The following is a 27226-nucleotide window of genomic DNA, read 5'->3' on the forward strand; positions in this document are numbered from 1 at the left end:
GCGGGTCCTAATGGGGTGGTTAGGGGTTGGGTTGGTATGAGGGAGTGGTGAGCCTTTCTTAGAAACAAATGCCCTTGGGCAGGAAAGTGAAACTTTTTCCTTAAAATGGCAGCTGTCACTCAAGATGGATAAGTAAAGACCTTATATTCCTCCATTTTTTTTTGTTGTTTTTTATTGGGCCCCCTAGGAAACAGGGATATAGGTCAATCTTTTGTAATTGCTTCCTACTGGGAATGGGTGGTGTTTGAGTCACTCATTAGGGGCACAGGAATGATGACGGTTGAGTGGAGGTGGAATGCTGTCCCTGGCAGCCCAATTTTGGTGAGGGATTGGTATTCCTGTAACAAATCTGGTTTATAGTTTGGTTAGAAATCTTTTGGATCTGGTCTTGAACCAATCTAATGACACAGGGGGCAAGCATTAACAGAAGGCCTATGATAAGGAGACGGGTCAGGAAAGGAAGTGGCCACTGGAGAAGGAGGTTACTTAGCTGCCATCCTTCAGCAGAGGAGAGCTGTTGTTTTTGATGTTCAAGTTCCTGTTCAAGTTGTTTTATCTTTTTCTTTACTATACCAGATTGATTGACATAAAAATAGCATTCCTTCTGTAGGCACAGACTGAGTCTGCCTTTTTGGCCATAAGAAGATCAAGGCCCCTTCAATTCTGCAGAACCACAGCAGCTAAAAAATCAAGCTGGGATTGTATGATTAGTATGGTTTGAGCAAGTTGCTGTAATTCCTGGTAATAGTACCCCTGGGAGGTGAGTGCAAAATGAGGGAGGAGGGCAAAAACGAAAAAGGAAGGGATGGAACTTGTGGTTCTGCAGTGTCCTCGTGGATCTCAGAGACCAAAGAAAGATCAGGGGTTTCAGTCTTGGAGAAACGCAGTTTGAGAGGCCTGTGGGTATCACTGTATAAAAAGGCATAGAAAACCATTTTCACCATAGACTGAGTGAGATGCATGGATGCTAGGTCCTTAGCCAAGGCCTGTTCTCAGAACCCTTGGGGGAGAATGGTCCATGTTAGCTGAGTGGAGTTGTATGACTCAGGGTCTGTCCATGTAAAAGGCTCTTTTTTGCTTATGTCTTGAGAGTCAGGATGGAGGGATATATAGAAGAAGGCATCTTTTAGATCTAGCACTGAGAAGTAAGAGGTCCCAGAAGGAATGGTGGAGAGAAGGGCCTAAGGATTGGTTACCATGGGATGGACTGGGATGACCGCAGAGTTGGTGGACCAGAGGTCTTGGACCAAGCAGTGGGAACAACTGGGCATTTTTACTGCCAAGATGGGGGTGTCATAAGGGGAATGAGTAGGTCTAAGGGATCTCTTTCACAAGAGGTCTTGAATGATAGATTGTAAGCCTAGGAGAGAGAGTGGGTATTGTGATTTGGCCAGAAAATAGAGGGGGTTTTTGAGATGGATGTGAATGAGCTTGTGGTGTAATGCTGGGAGCCATTAGCCAAGTAGGTATGACAATTTCCTTGCCAGCGTACCCCATGTTGCTTAGTGGAAAGACTCGTGGAAATAGGACATTTTGCAGTGACATTGCATAAGGTGACCTTGCTCAAGGACCAGGGCGGATCCGGGTTTAGGGCGTTCCGGTTTAGGACTATCCAGGTTTAGGGTGTTTCCAGGTTTAAGGTTATTCCTGCTGGGAATAGGGTGTATCCTGCTGCCTGAGTTCCCCTTGAGTTCTCACAGGATTCAGACAGTATTTTTTGGGAGACAGAAGCCCAGTGGGGGTGATTTTGGGCAGAGAATGTGGATTTCCCCAGAACGTGATTGTAGACGGCTGGTGTGAGTTCGGGAATAAAGAGTTGCTGTTTGAATCTACAAGCTGTGTGGTGGCTCGTGATTTTGTGCCCAGCCAGACTGCGGCAGTGTAAAGCGATAGAAGGACTTGAAACATCCCAGACAGTAGTGTCCACCTTGGAAGGGGGTAATGGGAAGGCAATGGCAGATGGAATAGGGGATGATCTAAGGTAAGGGTGAGGAGAAGGGGAGCAGCAGACGAGTCTGAATGGAAGCGTATATGAGGGGAGAAGGAAAACATAGCCCCCAACTTTGTGAGAATGTCCCTTCCCATAAGGGGAACAGGGCACTGTGGAATGATCAAAAAGGAGTGGGTAAAAATTAGAGAGCCAAAATCGCAAACAGGGCTGAGTGTCTAAGAGTTTGTAAGGTTTACCCTCTACCCTGACAATAGAGATCATAGAGCGAGTAGTAGGCCCCCAGAACTCCATGAGTACTGAATATGTAGCCCCAGTGTCTAAGAGGAAGGACACCGGCCTAACCTGAAATATGCAGAGTGACCCTGGGTTCCCACAAAGAGTAGTGGTTGGGTGATGGGGACCTGGGCCTCCTCAGTCCTCTGCAGCCAGTCCTAAGAGTTGGAAAGGGGAACCAGAAGGGCCAGATGGCTGGGGGCCACTATGGGCTCAGGGACAGTCAACGGCCCGGAGTCCCAACTGATGACATTTAGGACAAGGGCCTGGAGGCTTGCGAGGCTTGGGACATGTATGAACCCAGTGACTCATCTGACCACATTTAAAACAGGGTTCCGGTGGTCCTGAGGGACCCTTCTGTGGGCCAGTGGAACCAGGGACAGAAGCTGAGGCCAGTTGGGCGGCTTGAGTGAGCGTCTGATATTTCTGCTTCTGAGCCTTCTTGTCTCTCCTGTTACATACCTTAAGGGCCACTCCCAGAACCTCAGCTTAGGGAGTTAGGGGCCACCTCTTGAGGCACCTTAGTTTGGCCTTAATATCAGGGAAACTCTGGAAGGAAAAGTGGGTCATTAGTAGTTGTCTCCCATCCGGAGTCTCAGGGTCCAGATTAATAAAGCCTTGGTCAGGTGATCTAAAAATGCTGAAGGGTTTTCATTCCTATCTTGAATGATTTCCTGGAGCTTTTCATAATTGATAGCCTTATGGGCTGCATTTCTCAGTCCTGCCATGAGGCAGGTAATGAAGTGGTTTCTACTAGTTACTCCTCCTGGCGAATTATAATCCCAGTTGGGGTCCCAATCAGGGACTGCTTCAGTGCCAGCCGGATGGGCAGGGGAGGTCTGATGTACCTCATCAACACAATTTCTAGCTTGCTCCCAAACTCGCCTGCGCTCCTCGGGCAGGAGGGTGTTAGACAAGATCATATGGACAGGTTGGGCAGCAGCAGCCTGTGAGCGTGTGGTAGAGGATAGAAGAGCAGAGGGGCCGAGGGGACAGTTGCTGCATCAGCTTCATCAAAAAGAGAACTGTGGTATGGCGGGGGCTCATCTGCTGGGTTAAAGTCCTGGGTAGGATCTTCTGTCCCTTTGGAAGCAGGCGTAGGGGAGGAGAGAGCTAAGAGGACTTATGTGGGAGAGCAAGAGTTGCAGAGAGAGGGCTTAGAATTTAAAGAGGAGGAAAGTCTGAACATATGATATCTCCTTCCATTTTCCTGGATGCTCACAATAGTTGAAAAGATCCCTGATAATATTAGGATCTAGAGTGCCATTAGGTATCCATTTAGAGTCATTATCCAAAGGATATTGAAGCCAGTTCAGATTTCACAAGCAGATAGGTTTTGGGGGGTTTAGGTCTGGGGTGAGAGAGACCCTAGGTTAGCCAGGAGGCAGCCTAGGAGACTATGGGAGGGAATGGATGAAGAGTCGCCCATGGTGAGACATAGGAGGTGAGTTTAGAGGTGGAACATCACCCAGTCTTTAAGATCACCTAGTCGAGGGGTTGGTTATGCTCAGGGAGTCGTCACCACCGCTGGGTAAGTGTCAGGGCAGGAGCAGTAGAGCAACTTGGGCACCAGGCGGGGACTATGTAGTAGGGGCAGAAGCCCATAAGATTAACCCAAGGCAGAGAAGTAGTCTCACCAGGAACAACTCCCCATCACCCTTGGTGGGTTTTGTTCAAAACCCAGGACCCAAATAAATGACCACTTATAGACCCAATCAACAGTAGGGATCAACCACATCTGTGAAAGCTGTGGCTGGGGTGCTCCTGACCACATGGTAACCCTGGGAATGCTGGACATTCAATGGTCACTTCCCAGGACCCGTAGGTCGTTTAGGTCAACAGGAGACAGGAGTCTTACCTGGAATGTCCGGTGGTGGGTGCAGAGAGGGCATTTGGCAGAATGGAGGGCCTGGTCCCACAATGGAATCTAGATCGGGGCCTGGGGATGCTCAGTGACCCTCAAAGAGGGGAGGGGGGCACACCAGAGAGCCCAATCCCCAGGTTTAGCACCAAAATAAAGGGAATGGAAGGAACGAAAGACAGGTAAGTGAGAAATGAAAGACGGAGACCAGGCAGAGATACACAGGAGAGTTTATCTCTCAGAGCTGACAAATAAAGGCCATCTCTCTGTAGCAGAGGACAAACAGGCTTGGGGTTCAGGACTTTTATGGAACAGGCTCAGAAATCAGAGTCAGTCAGGTCCTAATGCAGGCACTTAGGGTCTGTGTTGGTATAAGGGAGTGGTGAGCCTTTCTCAGAAAGGCCCTTGGGCAGGAAAGCGAAACTTTTTCCCTAAAATGGCATCTGTCACTTAAGATGGCCATCCAGATGCTAAGCAAGGACCTTATACCCATCTCCCTCACACACACACCACACACACACACACACACACGCCCAGCCCAGGACAGAACTGGGCAGGGGTTCTGGTGGCAGGACTAGGGTCCCTCATCTTTGGGTGTTATCAGTTGAGGAGGCTGAGGCTCACCTTTGGTTGTCCCTGAGAGGCAAGAACAGGTTCCAAAGCCAGGGAAAGCTTCTCCCACATTTTCAGGGTCTGTATCTTAAAAAGCCTGGGGTGCTCTTAGAGGGTCCATGTCCCTATCCTATAAACCCTAGGCTAGCACAGGGTGCCATCCTATTCATTCTACTCTTACCTGATTGTGATTTTTTTTACATTATATTTTAAGCAAAAATAAGAAGTGACGTACATAAAGAAGCAACCAGAGAATAATCAAACTATACTGCTTTGCACCTCTCTTAGAGTCTGCAAAGGACCAAACGAACAAAGTTTTATAAGCAAAAGGTTGTGGGAAAGAGATGAAGAACTTAATCAGACAGAGGTTTATTTAAAAACTAATGAAGTGAGGAAACTGGGCTTACCCAAGATGAAAATTATTTCATTGTATGTTAGCCTGTTTGTTCATTATCTAAGCTAGTATTTTCAACTGACTCATATGCATCTAGAGAAAAATAATACTTTATTTAGCAAAATTAATCATGTATACTACCAACCCATATCTATTTACACCCATGCATTCATTCATTTCTCATTACCGAACAGGAAAATTCAGGGAATTTGTGTATGCTGCGTGGGATTTGACACTGCTAAATATGAATATTTACAATGGAAATTAACCAAAAACAGCAAAGCATTAGACTTGAAAGGATCCATACACTTTAAGAATCCCATTTTAGGCCTGGAGGAAAAAAAAAAAAAACTTGAAATTGCAGAAAATTTTCCCTATTGTTTCTGTCTTCAACCACATGATGAAGGGACCATTTCCTCTCCCTTAAATGCAGCAGGCACTGCTTCTGCACATCTGTGCTCGATAAATGGGAGTCTGCCTCATCCTGGGAAGACCTTCTCAGTTGGCCATTGGGTTCAATTGCAGTCATTCTTCAAAGCAGAAGCCAAAGAGCACCTCAAGTGCAAGACATCCTCCATCCCATGCTCTTTAGTAGAATCAGTCCTTCTCACTGCTCAGAGTGTGGTGGAACTGGCACTGACTTGGCATGTTGATTCTCTGCTCTCTGGCTGGGTACTTTGGATTTGGATCCCACCGTTTTTTGGTCTATAAAATATGGACAGCAACTGAATATAATTCATGAGTTTTTTCTGAGATTTAAATAGCCAAGAAAAGAAATGAATGAAGAATTTAGAAACAATGCCCAAGACACTGTAAGTGCCTCCAGAATGCTGCCAATTATTACAGCACATTTTTATTGGAGCACAACATATAAACAGTTATATAAATTATTTATTAGTTTATCAGAACCTTACCTTTTTTCCCCAATTCTCCAATCTGCATAGCATAATAAGTAACTCTTTGTTAAAGTGCAATATAGTGACCCTAAACTTTATACAAATATCTAAATCTTTACAGTATAATGAATCATCTCTTTTATGAGTTACTTTTATAAAGCAACTGCAAACAGATAATTTTACCAAAATAAAAATTAAAAAATGTTCAAAATTCAAGTGCCTAAAGAAATGGTCTGAATTAACAAAAGTTTCATTGCATAATGGTTTTGTTAAAAATTAATGATGTGTCTATTCCTAACTGATTAATGGTGGTTCTAAATTATGCACTATATTGGAAAAGCCAATATCCTTTTCCAAAAGGATTTTCTGCTGTTATCTTTTATATTGGTCATAACTTACAACATTTTAAATAAATTATTTCAACCAAAGTACCTTGGACATATATATTATAAAAATTTTCTCATTTTCTTAGCAGGAATAAAAGGTCCGACACTGATATTCTCCAAACTTCCTGACTGAGGAGTGAAGTACCATCTGATGGTGGACAGTATGTTACTTTTCAATAACAGGATGTCTCATTTAGAAATGTCCTAGATTATTAAGCAATGAGTAATTGAAGTACTAGAAATCCCAGTTATATGGACAGTTCTGTTCCATGTTAATATAACACAAAAATGTTCAGCTATTTATCCATGCAATACATACACATAAAAGCAGCCATTGTCTGCACATAGCAGAGTAAATGGCAAAAATATCCCAGTGTTTTAGAGGAAATAAAAAGAGCACCATCCAGTTATCTCTAACAAATGGGAGAGGAACTGAGAAGTTTAAAATAAGCCACAGCATCATGCAAGAGTCCTTTGCATGATTGACACAAATTCATTTTATTCTTGATCCAAATGTGCTACTAAGAAAGGAGAAGGCTGAGAGCATTCTGCTCCCACCTCCTCCCGATTCAGCAACTACTGCTCTATTTCAAAGAAGGAGGGTTGCATATTTTACATTCATCGTAAAGTCACTCCAACTTTTATCTACTGTGACAATGGCATGCTTTTCCTCAATCAGGGCAGAATCTGGTAAAAGAGAAACATATGCATCCATATTTATCTGTCTCTAGTAGGGAATGAGATATTTTTCCTCCTGAGTTAATTACTTTGTTGTCAAAATATTACCTGAAGCAACTGAAGAAATCAGTAGTGCTTTATACTGCCTGGTTTCCCCACTCTTACAGATAAGAAGTCTTAAGCCTTCCCTCTCTGGGTTGGTCTTCCTCTTTCTAAGTAGAAAATCTCCATCACTGCTAACCTGGTATTGTGATGACTAATTATGAGGACTAAAAATACTTTGAGATGCAAAGAAATGCAGAAAACTCGGCCCTCTCGGCCTTCTCATAGTAAGAGCAACTTCTTAGTGGGGAAAGACCTTAAAAATATTGCTGAGGTTCAAGGTCAGTGAACTCCCTCCAAGAAAGACTCCAATGATCCTGAATATGAGTTTATGTGATTTTCATCTCTCTCTCTCTCTCTCTCTCTCTCTCTCTCTCCTTTTTCAAAAAAGAAAGAGAAAGAGAGAGAAAAAAAATAGGAAAAGTAGACATGAACCTCACTGTTCCTCAAGGAAGCATGAGCCTCTTGAATACTTGATATAAGAGAGTTAGTCGCATGTATGTGTGGAAACCAGTGAGTCTGAATGTCACTTTCTGGGGACATCGAAGAAGCACAGTATGTTTCATCTCAGGATATGGTGACAGATATGATCCTAAAGAAATAATTCCTCAGGGTACTGCAGAAACTGTGCTGGTATCCAGGCATCTCAGTCGACTTTGGGTAGATAGATCTCTGGGGGCCAGTGAGGTCCCTCCTGATGTCAGAGTCAGCAAGTGCTGTTGAAGGAGAGCCCTGAATTTCAGGAGGGAATACCTTCTCCAGAAAGTTAGCCAGCACGGCCATAATGTGATGTTGTTATAATTAAGAAAGAGGTTTGACCCTCCCTAAAGCATTGTCTAAAATTCTAGACTTAGAGAGGCACAATTTTGAATTCTTCAAGAGACATCCCTGTGCTTACTGAAAGTTTCAACTCACATTTATTTTGTTTTGTCCCCTGAGTTTTCTACAAAAATATAGTATGATTGAAGCTAGCTATACAAATATCTTTTTTCATAAAATCCACTTTTATAATGGTCTATTTCTAAAACTACTACAAAGAAAATTGCCTTTCCCCCATATTCATTCCTTAATGGTATTAAAACAATTATATACTGCTGTTATAATACATGTCAACATTAAAGATTTTATACTTTGGTACATGGTTCCTATTAAAAGCTACATTATAAGAAAAAAAATCACTATCCTGTGATATAGAACTTGATATTTCTCTTAGCAATGTAAAAATGCAGTTGGTTGAAGAAAATGTTTGATTCTCAAATCACCATGAAGATCTAAGAAAGCTTACATTAAACTCTTCCTCAAGATAAAGCATCATAAGTTTCACTGCCTTATTCTACTTACTATCTGGTGCAAATCAGATACAGAATGTACAGAATATTTCAGGACATGAATAGTACACATGGTCCATAATTCACAGGTTATCACTTGTATCAAAATAAGCTGTGTGAAGACTTTAGCAACTACCATGTGGAGGAGTGAGTCCTAGAATGGCTTAGTTCTCTGCTTTGGGGTCTCTGCTAAGTTAAGGCCATGTTTTCCAGGAGGGCTCCTTATCCCCTGGCAAATATTCTGAAGCAAGGAAGGCTGCAAAGCCACCCCTGGATAGAGGACCCCAGAAGGAGATGCTTTCCAAGCAACTGTGGGAAAATCCATCGCATGCACATCTATTTTAACAGAAACAAAACCCAACTTCCAAAGACCTCTTCAGTGCAAGGTGTTCTTGGGTACCTCAAGCTAGCTCTAAATTGATCAGCCCTCTGAGGCTCCCCCAGGACTCTCTTTCCACGTCAGTAGAATCCACGCTTCTTCTCACCATAATCTCAGTTTTCAGCATGGCACAGATACTGAACAATTTGTTCTTACAAATTACACTCTGCCTTGATCCAAGGGTGGTGAATAAAAGATGTTTTAATTAAGATGATTATAAAATAAATAAAAAAGTAACAAGTCAAAGTAGAGGGAACAAAACACTATGTACGCAAAACAGTGCCTTTCAGGAGTTCCCAGAATGACTAAATTAGCAGAAAACTGGAGGCATTCATTTATTTCAACAGTATTTACATGTTTATTTACATTTTTTCACACTGATGAACAATGTGTTTTATGTAGACTCCCCATTAGAATTTCACTGATTCCTTCTACAAACAATGGACTTATTTCTTATGCAGATTGCATCTTGCTTAAAAAGTTATTTTCCTTCTTCTATGATAAAGTATCAACTAATTATTCCAAAATGTTCTATAACCTTGATACTAATGAGTTGATATTTCCTACTCTAACTGGAAACAAATGTGAGAAAGGAAAGGAAAGACTGAGGAAGAGTTGAGCACCCACCTCTTTGAAATCCTGAAAAGAACTTATATAAATTCAGCTTCCAAAGGACTCATGGGGTTTAATCTGGATTTATGAGAATTGAGCAAACTTGGATTTATTTGGCCTTATCTGGTATTTACTATTCTGTCAGAGGTGCTAGTTATTGCATTTACTAACTCAGCTCCAAATCTTCCTTCTGCTTGGGTTGGGACTCAGCTAACTCCATTCCCCCTTTTCCAGTAGACCCCAAAGGCAGATGGAAGAGAGACAGAATGGCTGGGGAAGGAAAATGGGTTGAGCCTCCTCTGGGCTGTGGCATGCCGCTCTGCCTGTGACACTCTAGCAATTGTTATTTTTTCCTAGAAGCACACTTGGCGCATTGCAGGCTTTTTTCATGTGCTTTGAGCTGACCCACAGACATCATCTCCGTGCCAGAAGTAGCACACCTGCCTAAAACACCCCTACAGAGGTCTTAGGGTTTATCTCCTTACGTCCTCTTCCATGGTCTCCTCCACCCAACAGGAGGTGGCATATTCTGCACTTACTCACTCCGTTAATTCAGCATTCCATTTCTGCTGTTTTAGTTTTCCATGATTTATTTAGTCCATCTCATAGGATCAGCTCTGCTAAGAACTAGGTGTGGCTTCTGCTCTCCAGCACAAGGTAGCCTGAAGGGAGTTCAGTTCCCTCCACATGCTGCAGCGCACCACCCTCGTTCCCTGCATTGCTGACATCACCCACCCCACATAAGCAAGCCCTCTAGAATCTTGTGTTTGCTAAAAGATGCACCAGAGAATAGGGGACAAACACTTTGAGAGTCTCAGGTTGGCCACATCGGTGAGGATTTAAGGGCCCTGCAGTTCAGGTTATTTGAAATGGCAGATTCTACAGTTTGAGAAGAATCTGTTCCAGATTAGGACACTAGTGTGTTTCCTTCAACCTCCCCACCCCAAATGCTGCACTGCGGAGTTCTAGAGTTTCAGAGCCTCCTACAACAGAGACTGATCCATAAACATTCTCCATGGCTTAATGGAAACCTGAGACATAAAGAGACTGTGCACCTGGAGATGCTTGTCTGGGGTAAGGGCTGTCTAAGCTGCAAGATCACCACATGGAGTGATCTTTCTTCCTTCCTTTCTCCCCAAGCCCCGCCACCTTACACTTCTAAACAATGAAAGAGTCTGAATTTCAGCCATGAGGATCCACAGAACACAAGAATTAAATGAATATCTCAGAGCCTATGCCATCTGACTCTTCTGGACTGGAATCTCTCTTGGATTACCTCCACTATTTATGGGGAAAGTAGGGAGGGTGGAGGGTCCCCCCACAACAATCTGATAGAAACAGAAATGACTGAGCCTTATTTGTGGATGGGTCAACTTGAAATACTGCTGTGGACGGAAATGGATGGTGATGAAAATGCAAGTCCATTCCTGGGTAGCCCTGAGAAACACTGTGCAGGGATCTGGCCGATGGGCAGAGCTGTAATCAACTTTGGGCAGAGGAAGAGGGTCTGCAATAAGAGCACATTCAAACTGCTAGCCAGAAACTGATGTTCTGGAAGGCAAGAGGGAGTAATACTGCAAGAGCAAGGCAGGGTCATCTGTGAGGAGAACTTTGTTCAGACCCATAGGATCAGGTGTGATGCATGTAGACCTTTGTGTCTCACATCAGTGTCAAAAAAAGAACACTGGACACTTGATACACAAAATCACCTCTCCACTGATATCAGCCAGCTTTTATCATGGCCACATCAGGGTCCAGTGATGCAGTAGTCATGGAGGTGAGGATGGGGTCTACATATGACACAATCAAGAGGAGGTGTCTGTCTCCTAGATCTCTGCCGCTGATGAACAGTTGCCCTGTCAGGAGCAGAGACCTCCTCTGTTCTCAGCATGGTGTCTGCACTCAGGCAACTAAGCCACCACTTGTGAGCACATTGAATGCAGCAGTCTTCCCTGCGGGAGGCTGATGCCCAGCTCATGGGTGGGGACATGCTCTAACCAGGGGCTTCTCTCCCTAGGTTGCAATACCTCAGAAGGGCTCACAGAGTACCAGTCGCCCCTTATCTTTGGCTTCACTATCATGAACTCAGTTACCCATGGTCAACCACAAAATAAAAAGATCAAATAGGAAATTCTAGAAATAAATAATTCCTGTTTTAAATTGCCTGCGTTTCGGAATATTGTGATGAAAGAAATCTCATACCATCCCACTAGGTTCTGCTCCATCCTGCCTGGGCTAAAAATCACCCCTTTGTCCAGTATGTCCATAATATAAATCTGAGCAGCCCATTGGTCACTTGTAGCCATCTCAGCTGTCAGACTGGCTGTAGTGGTATCACAAGGCTTGTATTCAGGGAACCTTTATTTTATTTAGCAATAGCCCCAAAGCACAAGAGTATTGATGCTAACATCCAGATATGCCAAAGAGAAGCCAAAAAGTAATTCCTTTAAGTGAAAAGAGGAAAGTTCTTAATAAGGATAGAATAAAAAATTATATGCTAAAATTGCTAAGATTTACAGGAAAAAAAATAAGTTTTCTATCCATACATTTGTAAAACAAAAAAAAGAAAGAAAAGAAATTCAACTGTGTGTGTGTGTATATATATATATATATATACATATACATATATGTATATATATACACACACACACACACAGGGAAAAGCATAGCTTACATATCATAATATAGGATTCATTATTATCTGTGGTTTCAGACACCCACTGGGGATGTTGTAATGTGTCCCTGTGGATACTGTGTGTAATTAATTTACTGGCACAGTGTGTCCTAGAAATCCTCTATTGTCACAGAAGTGACAATGTCACATGAACATGCAACCCCTTGGTTTTCTTGCACACTACATCGTAAGGAAGCTGCCAATCTGTAGAACACTGGGACAGCCTCTCACAACTTGGATCAAGAGATCAACCCTGTTAGGCTGGGGTGCTGCCATTCAAGACACAGTATAAGCTGAACAAACTGCATTATACTGACTCTCTATCCCTTGAGGACTCAAATACAGAGGAACAAGAAAGAACAATTAGGAGTAGGCCTTCTCATTAATTCTTAGTGACCCACTTGGGGAAATTTGTGCTCTCTCTTCCCACAATTCTCAGGCATGCCTTCCATTTCATGATCCACTGTTAGAACCAGAGAAGAAGCAGATCAACCTGGGACCACTTTCTAAGCTGCAATGAAGGTTTGCTCTCTTATTTTAACCTCTTTCATGTCTTCGAGAGTTATGTGATGGTGTGTAATGTATATTTTCCTGAGTACATATAAAACATAGCAGATTCTTAGATTTTAAGATCATGTATGCTGTCTGTGGCTCAGATAATTTTGCCTCTTAGAGACCCTAACTACAATTGCACTCCTAGTAAATGTTTGTTGAAGTAATGTCTCTTTTCCTAAACAGAGTGATTTTTTTTAATGCCTTTTAGGTTGAACATTGGGTTTCTACCTGAGGTGAAGGAAAAAAGCAAAAATAAGTTAGGCTATTAACAGTGCAGTCATGCTAGCACATACCACGTGGATACTGAGCCACATTGTATACCTCCGTGATTCTTGCTTTCCTATTCTGTCCTTCAGGAATTCTTTCCAACAAACAGGGTGCTTTGCTTAATGGCACCTCCTTGATTGTGTCTCCTGAATTGTGCTGCCCAGCTGTCACCTGTAAAGAAAGGTATCATTTGTCTCACAATAAAATAGAATATAAACCATCAAAATAGCATTCAACCATTCATGTGTAATTTAAGCAAAACCACTGCCCCCCTCAAAAATGAAACAATCCCAAGACATTTGGGCCTAAATTTTCTTATAGCAAACTTATTTTTTAAAACATCATTTCACCAAAAGAAGTCTGTGTGTAAAATGATACCTTTCCACCATGAGTGTCATCTTGTTGTCTATCGAAGGCTCAGATAGTCTAAGCCCATCTTAATGTTTTGATCTAGTAAATTCAGAAGGACCTATTAGTGTGTCTACCCCAAACAGGCAAGGCTATGTAGATTTGAAGAAACACCCCTGACCTGTGATCTCCTTCCTTATAATGTTCTTTTCCACCTTTCAGAGACTTCACGCTGGTTTTGACATGAACCTGGAACGAAAACACGATGTCAGTAACGTGAACGTCACTGTTAATTCTCAGGACTTTCAAATAGAGAACCAGATCAGGCACAAGAGGGCAGAAAATGCTGCTATTTGTTGTATTAAATTGGCCATGTTGCAAAATTTGAATTCTTACCCTTCTTTTTGGTCCACCAAAGAAAAGTCAATGATATCAATTAAAATATCTAAACATGAGAGGGGGATTTAGAAGATAAGCACGGACACAATCTGTTATAGTGTGAAACAGGTCCTCCTTAAAGGGACACAATGCTAAATACGGTGGCTTGACAAGCAGAAAGTAGGACACACTGAACAGTGAAATCACTCAGTCAGGAAATGTCAGGTGGAGTGTGGGAAAGTTTATATGCTACAGTGAGCAGGTGATGGTGTATCTGACACATTTAAAGTATATATTTAAGATTGAGGAACACTTTGATCATACCCTGAAATGTCAGCTGTGTACAGTTCCTCCTAACCTTTTAAAAATGTAGGCATAGAGGTCTTAAATTCTCCCTAGTGCAACAGAAATAGGAGTTGTAATTTTGCCTTGTCTGGAAATAATGAAACTTTAACACACTAGGGGTTCCTTCCTCCAGCCTCTTTTACCTTTAATACAAAAAAAAAAGAGAGAGAGAACTTCTTTGGGTATAAAATTACAACTTTGGGGAGAGTAATAGGGATTAGCTCTTTCATTAGGCATACAAGATTTTTAAACCATTAAATGCTAAAGTAATGGTCATTTATTCTCAAAACTCAGCCTCCATTCTATCAAGGAAATAACTTTGGCAGAATGAAACACACATACAAAGAAAAAAGAAAAGAATGTGAATATCTGAAAAGCAAATGTAATCACACTCCCATGTTGAGCCGACATAAACACTGCTTTGCTTGCTGAAGAGAAAGTAGGTCATTGTATTAGTGTGTTAGGAATGCCACGTTAAAACTTCTTATCAACTCAAGAGAAGAGTGTCAATGACCCTTTTAGAAATTATGGAAACCAGATAAGGCTACCAAAAATGGTTAGATCTGTAAAGTCATGAACGATTTATTTATAGGCTATATGGAAGACATTCTCCTTCGAACCCGAAATTTAAACACTCTACCCATATCAAGACTGAGGCGTCTCTGCCTTCTCTTGCTCAGTGTTCTGTCTTCTGTTGCCCTTCACCCTCCATGTTCTATGCATAGCCCAGACGGTGGAGGCCTGGCCACCCACAGCGAGCATCACTTTGCTTCTCACCTTTGGGAAAAGGTGAGTAATAAGGAAATACTCCCCACAGGACTCAAGGGAGCTGTGCAGGCAGGTGCTGGTGTGAGCGCAACCCCAAGGCCGTGTTCCGCGTTGGGGGGACGCTGGCAGGGCCTGCTGAACCTATGCTCCAGACATCTCATCCTCGGTGTCTGTCTCCTTAGTTACTGTCTGTCCTTTTAAAATTTCCCATTATCTTTTTCCCTCTGTGATCTGAAAGGAAGCAGGCCCCATCCGCCTGCCAGACCCTGGATTCCCTTCATTTTGCATAGGGTTTAGAAGCTGTCTGGGAAATGATCCATTTTGCCTGAAGCCTCTGGACACAATGTGAAGTCTGAGGGGAATTTACATTATTACTTTTATCCACCACCGAAATCAAATATAAGGGAAAAGTCATAGAGCTGCAGCAACAAAGATTGTAAGAAAAGATTGCCAAAAATGAGTTTACCTCACTGGAGGAGAGGTTTACATTAGAGTTAGAAGAAATGCTTGAGTGAACCAAAGCCAAAGCAGGTTGTGGAGGGTCCATTATGTTGGTGCTCGAACTCAATATAAGTGCTGTGGAGCCAGGGCCCGTCTAGATGACTTTGAACGTCTCCTTAACATCCCATTTCTAGGAGCCATCAATCAATCCCTCACAGAAAAATATGAAATGTTCATATCTATAGTCCTCTAAGGTCACTTTGAAATCCATCTGAGTCATCAAAAATATATCAAGGAATGTATTGGAACTAATGCTTTCAACTAACTAAATAGTGAGTTAAATACTTACAGCAACAATACTTGTTTCAATATAAAATTCTTACATTATATCCCCCATCATACCAGAACTCTAATTGTGGAAATATAGGTTGTCATCAACATAGAAAAAAAAGCAATACTTCCTGAATAAAATAAATCAATCTAGACAGGGAAAATGTACGTTAAGTATTTCTATTAATTGTCAACTGGAAATCTCAGTTAAGAATAAAAGTTGTGGCTGCTAAATGTTCCATATTCCAAAGTTTTCACAACCATTCTGAAAGGTGCCATTTTAGCAAAACAGACATTGCAATCCCGCTATTCCATCTCTCTGAACTCCCACCTAGAATGAAGAGTTTGTGGGAATCTAGACTGGGGTGATATTCCCATTCCTAGAAGTTGGGTCAGTGCCCAAACTGCATTAGTGACACTTTTTCTCTTGCTTGAAAATTGTGAACCAGAGAATAGGCAGAGTCCATGATCCCATCCAGAATCTATAGGGAGAGAAGAAAGGATTTTAAAAGATGATTTGCTGCAAGAGCAAGCTATGGCTTAGACTAAAAAAACCTAAAAATGTCAGCAGGCTTAACAACCTTGTTAGTGACTCTCAAGAGAAATAAAGGGTATAAGGAGACTGCAGGAGCAAGAGGCAACGGGGGGCCTCTCAGTGCTAGGAAAGGAGAGAGGAGGCAACTTCCTCATCATCAGCAAGGTGGGGCTGATCACAAAGACAGAGAACCACAGCCAACACAGAAGAGGATGCCTGACTCACTGCATGTAGGCACAAGTCAGTTTATTTTCTATCCCCCATCCCCATCCCAGCCAGAGGACTGTGATAAAGTGGAGAACTGCCCCACCTTCAAACAGTTGGCAGCTCCATCTGAAAGTCTGACCTTTGCAGACAAAAGATGAAAGTTTTGAGCTTGAAGTTTTAAAATAGACTGATTTAAATGTTCATAGCCCAGATAGAATGTTTTCATAACTGAAAGTGACTGAAAAGTCAAGAGACCACACAAGGATATTGGAGAAGCACATTACCCAATGGTAGAGAGGTTTGCAACATAGGGGGAATCATCTTCCCTTTATGGGATTAGATGGATGGATGGATAGATAGATAGATAGATAGATAGATAGATAGATAGATAGATAGGAACAAGTCAATGTAGACAAAGAGACACAAGTTAGACCTAATACTCTATGTTGTCTTGGCATCTAGAGAACTAGGAGCGCCTATGGCTTAACTCTGTCTCCAATGGCCTGTTCCTCTCCCCGCTCTGCTTCTGAAGATAAGCTCTTCTGTGCAATTCTTTTTAACAAAAGAACCAGGCACAATTGCTGCTTATCCCGGAGTAGAGCGCTGCCACTCCCTGCAAGCCTGGGAAACTACAAAAGCAAGCCCATCACTTCCTCCAAGAAGCCAGAGATCACCTTGTCCCTTGGATACCACAAATCCTGTCACCCACAATCCCTGGTTGCCCACTCTGTGCCCAAGTGCACTCTGTACCCCATGTGGCCCTGCATGGTGTGCTGTGTCCTCCTCGCCCAGGCTGTGGACACATGGGACTATTAACTGCTGTCAATCTGTCCAGTGTTGTGTGGTCAGCCGTCCTCCTAACCTCAGGGCAGAGAACTGTCCTTCAGCAACAGAGTGGAAAGAAAGCAATGTAAACATGAAGATCACTATTTTTACAGGAAAACCCTAATAGCTCTTCTAAAAACTTTAATTGCAAGCCTTCCTTTTTGCTATAAAGATGCTAGGGAAACAACTTCACTTAATGCCGAAGAATAGAAACATCATTACCTCAGGTTTCCTCATCGCATGATAGGGAGCTGTAAGATGGTACTGGAGGGCAGGCCCAGGGAAATGTCCTAGATTCAAGGACATGATGAAGATGTGTCTCCCAAATCATGTGTCAAACCTTATTCTCCAGTGCAACAGTGTGAAGAGGGGGAGCCTAAGGGGAGATTTTCAGGTCAAGGGGAGATTTTCAGATCAAGGGGACTCAACCCGTGTGAATGGATCAGTGCCAACTCAGGCTTCAGGCTGTGAGTTTGTCCTCTTGCTCTTCTGTCTTTCATCATGGAATAATGCACCACAGGGGCCCTCGCCAGATGTGACCCCCTTGATCTTAGACTTCTGAGCCTCTAGAACTGGAAGCCATAATCCTCTATCCTTTATAAGTGACCCAGCCTCCAATACTCTGGCATAGCAGCACAAAAACAAAGAGACTCCTAACTGGGAAAGTCTGAAGACAAGAACCATCACTCTCAAAGCAGAATGGGATGTTGGACACCAGGTGTCGTAGTCCAGTCACAGAGACTGTTGCAACTGAATGGTTCTCAATTACAAATGTGCATGAAGATTACCAGGTGCTTACTAAACACGCGTACTGTGGAGCTGCCCTCGTACATTCTAACCGTTTGCATCTGCTGTGGGGCCCAGGAGCCCACACATTTTCTAAAAACTTCTAAGTAGTTCTTTGGATAGGTCCACATTATGTCACCATGGAATGGACGTTGAGTCCAGAAGTTGTATCAGTTGGAGAACTTTCCCCATGGTGCCTCTCTGAGCCTCAATGTTCTTCTCTGTAAAATGAGAATGGTAATAACAGGCAGTGTTGATTTTGTAAATAGAACAAAATTGGGTTTTCACAGATATTCACCTAGATTTAACTCTAAATTTCAACTCAGTTTTAACATAGATTATTCCCTGAACTATTGTTGGTGATATTGTTATAAATTTACTCATCATTGAGACTGGTAAAGAAAGAGCAAAGAGTTCAGTGGCCCAGAATTGCCACATAAAGTGAGAAATTGACTGATTCTTTTAACATTCCAAATGAGCCCACTAGATTCTTTTAATGTTCTAAATGTGTAAATCCAGGCAGGTAACAAATCCAAAACTTAACTCTGGAATAAACAAAAACAAAACAGTAGATCCACTGGATTGGGAATCAGCATCAGAAGTTCTGCTTTCTGATCCAGATTGCCACTTATTAATTGATTTTAGGACAGTCTTTAACCCTTTTCTGGCTCCTGTCCCATCACTGATCGCATCATTGAAATCTGAAGATTGGATGGAGATAGTGACGCAAACCCCTTGCAGGCTTGAGTCTTCAAGTTGTTCCGTGTCTGAGCAGATGTGATGAGCCCAATGGAGTAACCCCCACCCTCTCCCCACCCGTGGTATACAAGAAGGAGGCGTCTCTTAAGGAATGACCATTTTTATTATGTATTGCTGAGAGTAAGACAACATCAGACTACACAATTCAATAGACAAGTTCATTATTTTTAATTTAAGAGGTGCTATGGACTGAATGTTCGTGACTTCCCAAAATACATATGTTGAAGGTCTAGCCTCCAATGTGATGCTTTTTTAGAGGCGAGGCCTTTGGAAAATAATTATGTTTAGATATGTTTATGGAGGTCGAACCACTATGATAGGATTAGTGTTCTTATTAGAAGAAGAAAAGGCATAAGTTTACTCTCTCTCCTTAATGTGAGGACCCAGCAAAAAATGGGACATTTGCAAACCTTGAAGAGGGTCCTCACCAGAAAATAGCCACGTTGATGTCCTGATCTCAGACCTCCCAGCCTCAAGAACTGTAAGAAATACATGCTTGGTGTTTAAACCAGCCAGTCTATGGTGGATTGTTAATGTTGCCTGAACTTACAAGACAATAGGTCAATGACGGTTATTCTATTTTTGCAAAGCACCTGCACTAGAAATCAACCTGCTGTTCCCACTATTAACCCAGCCATCGAACTCCTACCTGGGAACTCAGAGGCCCTGCTCAATAGGGTCAACAGAGTCGAGTTCAGCACACCCAGCCCAATTGTTCTGCCTTCCTTTCCTCCTGAGTTCTGTTTCATGTGTGGAATTTCTCCATGAGCTTCAGTTAACTGTGTGTTCTCTTTCCTCTTCACAATTATGCAAGTGACTGCTCTTTAGAACTTCAAAGTGATGCAGAACTTGCCTTCCTCTGCCATGGAAGTCACAGGGCACTCTGGACCTGGCAAGTTGAACTGGACTTTGCTTCTGTACCCCCATTCACCGCGGGCATTCTCAGATATTTTCCTACCAGGCGTTTTACACTTTCTTCTCAGTTTGGTTCATGTTTATGTGAACTTGCCTTGTCTTTGTTTCCACATCTCACACTTTCCCTTTTTTCAAACTTCAAAACCCCCAGCGTTTCTTCACTTATGCAGGCTTGCTTCCTGGAGATACCAATACTTGCTCCTCTGTTTTATTTGGAGCTGAAAGTTTGAGTGAATTGCACTTGACATTTAACATATGCTCCCAGTGAATATTCCAACTGCACAGAACTCGGAGGAACAGACCTTCTGCCATCATTGTTTAGATGGACACACACTCCGCATTTCCTTCCGGATCCCAGTGTCAGCTGTCTTGTCACGAAGTACTGAGCAAGTGCTCCTGGGCTGGGGGCAAAGCAGTGCTCAGTGACCTGTTTGTGCTAAGAATCAGAGCTCAATCCTGACACGGTCTTTGTCCTTTGGGAATCCACGAGCTAAATTCAGACTATAAAGGCTAGAGGTAATGAGATTATGTTTCTTAGTGTTCTTTTAGGAAGAAAAAAAAAAGTGAGGTCTAAACTCATAAATACATGCGCTGTTAGAGAGTAGGTTGGCAGAAAGCGAAGAAAACTCCCAAGGGAGCTGAGAGTCCACTAAGCACGAGGGGCAGGGTGGGAGGAGGGAGAAGATGAGACCACCTCAGGGGGAAGAAGAGGCTGAAGTTACGTTCTGTCCTCAGGAAAGCAACAAGTATTTAGGGAAGGAGCCCAACAAGCAAAGGAAGTGAGTGAGCCGTGACATAAGCCACCTCCACTCCACGTTCCCTTCAGCTTGACCCAACTTTGGGCAGCTTCCTCCCACGATGGAACCCTCCCCTCCTTTTTCTTAGAGCATGTACTTTAGAAACTTATAATTGCAATTTTTTCTCTGTCCCTTGGGAACATAGAGAAATATTCCTCCAGCCTTTTGCCAGAATGTCTTTCTCAAAGGACAGGGAGAAACCCTTTGACATGTGGTCATAAAGAAACGCAGCTTCCATACCTCACAGGCTCTGTGGAAGGACAGGAACCAGACTGTAATAAGCCCAATTAGCAAGCGCAGTTGGCCCAGCACAATAACCAACTTCCCCCACCCGGGGGTCCTCTGGAACTTTCCCTAGTACTTCAAACTCTTCCTGTCTCTTGTTACAATGCCTCTATTACAGTAGGTCTTGAAAAAGTCTTCCTAGCCTGCCTAATTCTGTCTGGTGCAATTTTTCTTTGATAGTTCATAGGCCCAGCTCATGAATGACTAAGAGGTACTAAGCTGCCCTGGGGTCCTGAAATGGCAGAAAAGCCTTGATTCTCCATGGTGGTCACAGGGCGAAAAATGTTCTGTAACAGAAAGGATTCCTGATGAGACAGTTCCACCACATCCTTAGCTATCTTGAATGAGACAATGGCACACACAGCGTCAGGAATCTTGAGGTAAAATGGAGAATGGGGCACTTCCATGAGCCACTAACATAACTGCATTTAATCATATAGAACTATTAATATCATTCTTCAGTAAAAATATTGTGAATTTTAATTAGCCCCACAAGAGCTAAAAAAGTAGAATATTGCCAACATACCAACATCAATTTTGTCTTTGATTAGACTTGTGTAAGTGAGCTCTAACTATCTAGACAATAGGTTTCTAGAGCCTTACATAATGAAAAAGCAAGCACCAACTTTCCTTTTTTTATTTTTAGAGACAAAGAGGTTTCCTTGAATTTGTGGACTTATTGGTGTTAAATTGAATAAGGAAGAAAGTATGTATAGAAAAATCAAATTTGCTGTGTGCAATAATATTACAATTTCATATAATTCAAAATTATTTGTTATATATCTGCTAGATCCAACACTTGGGTCAGGGATTATAGAACATGAGACATGAAGTTTAGTGTATATAATATGTAAACAAAATCTAAGTCAAGTTGTTTGATTTTTTTGTTGTTGTTTGTTTTTTTAAAAAAAACTGAAATGTTCATGATGAAAGAATATTCCAACAAGCTCAGTGGTTCTCAGATATATTTATGCTGGAGAGCAACAGAAAAGCTCATTTCAGCCAGATCTTTATAGTGCAGCCAAGGTAGGTACAGAAAAGTCTGCAGTTCAGATCAACCAAGGGTGGGAAGATTTTTTTCAGGAAACAAATGAAAATGTAGAGACATTAAAAACCACAAAAGATATCTCAGAGTGAGAATCAGGCAGCTTCAGTATCTCATAGCTGTTATCTCCTGATTCTTCACTATTTTGACGTGCTCAGAAATAGTGATTGCTACCCCTGGGAAGAGATATTGCTATTGTTGATTTAGCAACATAATCACTGACAACCAAGAAGTCTAATCAGCAGCTAACAAGGGCCCTGATGATACAGAGCAACCTGGTGGAAGTGCAGAACCACTTGCATTATCCTTTGCAATTATCACTAATAAATATGGCTGCAAGAAAGGGGTTTCCGTGCCCTTTTTGTTCTGTGCTCCCAGCCCAGGTTCAGAGAAACCTATGAAAGTGACCTCATTTGTCTTATGGGGTTTTCCTAGGTTGCCAGCTGAAACTGAGTGCCACCACTCTTTGTTCCTGAGATACTCTAGTTTTAGCCCAATGGCATGGCATGAAATCAATCAGAAAGAAAGGAAAAGAGGGGTAAGTAGTACAGGAACTTTATCTTACTTACTGGATTATTGCCAAGAGCTAGAAGGATATTTGGTGCACATGAGATCTGCCCAGATGCTGATTGAAAAAATGAAAGTGGGGAAGAAAGGAAGAAGGCGAGAAAACGGACAAGACACAGTAAGGTGTTTGAAGGCAGGAAGTGAGAAAGGAGAGAATCAGAGATCGTATTTAGACCCCAGAATTTCCCACAGTTGTGGGATAGCACTCTGAATTTCTAGGAAGGCTTTTGAACAGGTAGAGATGTTTACATGACAGGTATGCTGTCAGTTTTTCTGGCATCTATGCCACTTTATTCCAAGAGGTGGGAATGGAAAGCTGTGTTTACACAGAGTTTATATTGCAAACGTCATCACCTTTGCTTTCTCTTAGCACATTAAATTCTTTACCTTTAAAGCTTAAAAATTGTTCCTTCTTGACGCTAAAGACATAACGCTGGTCTTTCTCTGGATTTGATTTTGACAGTTCAGCCCAGGATACATTTGAATAGTGTAAACAAGGGTGTATATGGAAATACTTCTGAAGTCAAGGAAATAGAAAATAAAACTGCCAGTTCAGGCATTAAGTATCTGAATAAACATGAGTCTTCACTATCATTCTGAGGCACGTGCAGGAATTACTTTAGATATTGCTATTTGACTGGCCACCAAAGCAGTGATACACAGTGAGATATGAGTTCATGGGCCTTAAGACATCCTTCTCTAATGCTGCGGATGAAAGATGACTCTAGAATTCAGCATGATTCCACAGGACTGAGCAGGAATGTACACTATCCATAGTGTAGATCAGAGGTTCCCTAGGGAACATGAGCTTGTATGACTTTTCAGAGTCAGCACACAACTGAATTCTGCACAGAGGTATACTGGTGTGAGAACAGAATCTGATCAATGTTGACATGAATAGCAAAGTGTCAGCTCCCTTACCAAGAGACCTAGTTCCAACACTACTTCTTTAACGCAGTTGTAGCTTATTGAAAAAAAATTACAGAGTCATCCAAGCATGTTTACCCCCCAAAATGGGTCTGACAGCAAAGTCAAAGGTTAAAACTGATGGGAAGGATATGGGCTTTCAGTGCATTGAGAAAATACAACTTTTAAAAAAAAGCAACTTCTGCACAGAAGTAGAGATGCATTTTAGGTAGCATTCAACCTGGAAGTTTCTCCCCCAGGCAAATGCAGTGGTGACCTATATAGCTCCACCAATTCTTATTTTATAAAATAGAGACTCCAGGACAAGGAAACTTCAACAAAAGAGGACATTCCTGGGTACCTGTGAACTGGCGATGGAAGCTTCAGCATTTCAACTAGGTGCAAGAGTTGAAGGAGGCACCATACTTATTCTGTGAGTTGGATTTTTCTGCAAATAGTAATTAAAAAAAAATAAAGTGTAGCATTCAGAAGGGTTTAGGACCATAGTACTGTACAAAGAAGAGAATCAGTGGATCAGACAGAAAGAAAAAAATAAATAAAAACACAAGTAAGAATTTGTAGAAACCAGGGTAAAGGAATTCCCATATTACTATTTTTGTTGCTATAATAAAGATAAAAGTTCCGTGAACCCCATGGATGAATCCAAAGCACAGGTGAATGAAAGATGGGAGACACACTGAAAAATTCAAATCCCACGAAGTTCATGAATCAGCAAAAGCAGTGCATAGTCCATAGTTAATGAGTGAGAAAACGATTAGGCCTGGGAATCGTAGGAAATGACTGGGAAGGGTAGTAGAAAGCATTATGGGCAATGAGTGTCCCTGTCTCAACTGGGTTACACGCATGTGCAAGTGCATATAAAACCCACGGAAGTGTACACTTCAAATCTGTGCATTTAGAAAGGAAGAGAGGTACCTGGTTCTGGTGGATCCGCTACCTTCCTTCAGGCTAGGTCAAATGTCCTTGTAGAATAATGCCGGCTCCATGCGTGTTCCTAACCAGTGAAGCACACATTTCATTCCTGCTCCCAGGAATTAAACAAAATGAAGCCATCCTTGAGCATTTACTCTTATCAGCCCCATTTGGTACTTAACGCATTGTGAGTCTCCATAAATATTAAACAGGCACTCCCAGTTCAGGCACTAAGTGAAATTCAAAAGCACACAAGGGACTGGAGAGTGTTCACTAAGTACTGGTATTAGAGTACCACTGGTATGTTAAACAAAGTTTATATTTAAAACATGTTTTTAAAAGCACTTTGGAAAATACAGTCAATACACTGCTCAGTTGTTCAAACAGCAAACTCTACACACACACACACACACACACACCCCAGAAAAGCCACCATTTGTAAAGCTTATTAGTACACAATCATCTGAGTAGCCCTGGCCCCTGGAAGATGTTCATAAATCTTGGAGGATAGAAAGGACTCCAGCTTCCCAGATCCGTGGACCTTAATTCTCCATCGGTTGCTTGATTAATGGAGTAGGTTTGGCACCACTCTGCCCTGCAGTCAAAGGTAGAGCACGCTAATGATGACCAATAGGTAAAGAAGGAAAACGGAGAAGAGACGAGCTCATGATACTTAGGTGAAGAGCAGAGAACCATCCATCTCTTTTAACTCAGGCCCTGAGAGTAGAAGAAAAAAGGGTTTGATTTCTTTGTTCACAGTTGAGAATTCATGGAAACTTTCTGGCTTTGTTTCCTAGTTTTGTATATTTGTGGAAGGAAAAATAAGAATTTAGAGCATGCATGCTACAAATGGCTATGTGTGTGTGTTGGGGGGCGGGTGTCCAGGGGAGCTAAGGATACACTGCCCTGTGGACTTTCCCTGCCACTCTCCTCTGCCCCATTGCATCTTACTTGCTCCCTCTTCAGCTAACATCCTCAGTGGCTGCAGTGAAACTAACCCAAAGTGACAGCTCAAGACCAGCAAGAAAACTGGTATATGCCCATAAAGACAATTTATATTTCAGGCAAACTTGTCCCAGGGTACTTTTTGTCAGTTTTCTTTGTTCAAATCACTGTTATTTCTGCTTGAAACCACTCATGTTGTAACCATATTTTAAAAATGAAAACCGAGATGAAAAGGTTCGGGCAAGGGCAGGGAGAAGGGAAGAAACGGCAGGCATGGAAGGAGCTTCACAAACACTCTTGGGTTGCATCCTAGGCTGTGGGAACGCAGCTCGGGATGGGCAACACACTCTGAGCAAGGGGAGCCCAAACTGAGTGACAGCTGTCCTCACTGTGGCTATGACCAGGAAAATCTGATTCCCATGTTAGTACTTCTTTATAGAAACTGCTACTCTTTCTCCACAGCTGCTCCAAGACATGTGGCCCTGCATCGGGGTTTTTCCAACATATCTGAAATCAGAGCACCCTTGAGGAAGCACCTCACAAAGCTCGGGGCTTAGAATGGGGTCCGTTCCCAGGGCCACCTCATCCTAATGCATGTGTACTCCAGGAGGAAGAAGATGAGGGTGTTACATTGAAAATCAAAGTTCCCATTGGAGACATCAGTCTATTCCAAATGGTCACTGATTTTCCTAATGGAGGAAAACTGATTCTTTCTCATAGACCAAAGAATTGATAAGCCAAAAGAATGTAATTCCCAGTAAGCCATCCTATTTCTGGTTATAATAATGGTTTTACCTTCCTTTCCCCTTGGATCAACATACATAGCAGTTGTGTCTGGGACTCTTTCATGCATAATAATTTCCCCAGAAATATTACAGACCACCTGTAGAAGGAGAGGAAGGATGGAGGGCCTCAGCATCCAAATATATTTAAGTCTACTCAAAATGGGGTTTCTCATCTGTGGAAAGGATTATTCAAATCATCTATCATTGCTAACACTTTTTCTTACAGATCATTATTCCACTGGTACAACATGCTGTGGGTTAAAACATCTCTCCCCAGCCCTAACTATATACACAAAAATATTATGAAGTTATTAATAATTAAGTTAATAACTATGAAGTTATTAATTATGAAGTTATTAATTTATATTAGCTTCATTAGCATTTCTTGCTTCCCTCCCAATGGAATTAAAATTAAAATATAACTTATTTTTAAAAATATTTTACTTTTAAAAGAAATCTTATAACTTACTTGGGCAAGCTCTTGGCTAAGAGCTGTGTGAAGAAAACTTTATAGATCCAATTTGCCTCTAGAAATATGTGATTGATTTTATACAGGCACACATGCTGAATCAAACCTGAATGTGACAGTCATGGAAACACACACTTTAACAGTGCAGGTGCCTGGGGCCATTTAGTGAACAGGCAACAGGTCTGCATACCCAACAGAGCCTTCCACACAGTATCCAATCACATAATCACTGATATCCAAGATGCCAATCCTGACTCTTCAGGAAAGTTTAAATTATTATGTTTAGATAAGGTTGTTTAAGAAGGTAGAAAAGTGTATCATTTACTATTTAAAACTTTCATTGTTCCAGAAATGTTTAGTCAAAGATTTTAATTTTTCAAGGTTATTAAACACACACAAACTGATTACTTGGAAAGGCCAATTTTTGTGTACATTTAATTACTTGACTTGTGTGGACCAATGAGATGATTATAACCACAAAGTACAGCCCAAATCCATTGCTGACACCCTGTAGGCCTATCAAATAAGTGATCACCTAATTCTAATGCTTTTATGATCCCCCGAGGAGAAGGAAATCTAAATAGATATAATAGTTAAGCTTTTGATTCTAGAACTAAAGAGAAGTCATTTATTTCTTTGAGTAATAGAGGTTGATAAGACTAATGGAGGAAAACAATATACGCAATGGGATTTAGTCCATAGTTAGAAATAGGGGATGTGGGAGGTGAAGGGCACCTTCAGGGTTTCTCTCTGGAGCAATTGAGTTCACATACTAGTTCTGACAGCCTTACAGAGGAGCAGATTCCCAGACAGGTCACTCTGGAGCAAATCGCAAGGGGAGGGCATGTGTTCGCTTTAGATTTGCTGAATTTGTAATGCAAACTTAAAA

The sequence above is a fragment of the Marmota marmota genome, unplaced genomic scaffold (genome assembly GCF_001458135.2).
Source record: "Marmota marmota marmota unplaced genomic scaffold, marMar, whole genome shotgun sequence".
NCBI classification, from domain to species: domain Eukaryota; kingdom Metazoa; phylum Chordata; class Mammalia; order Rodentia; family Sciuridae; genus Marmota; species Marmota marmota.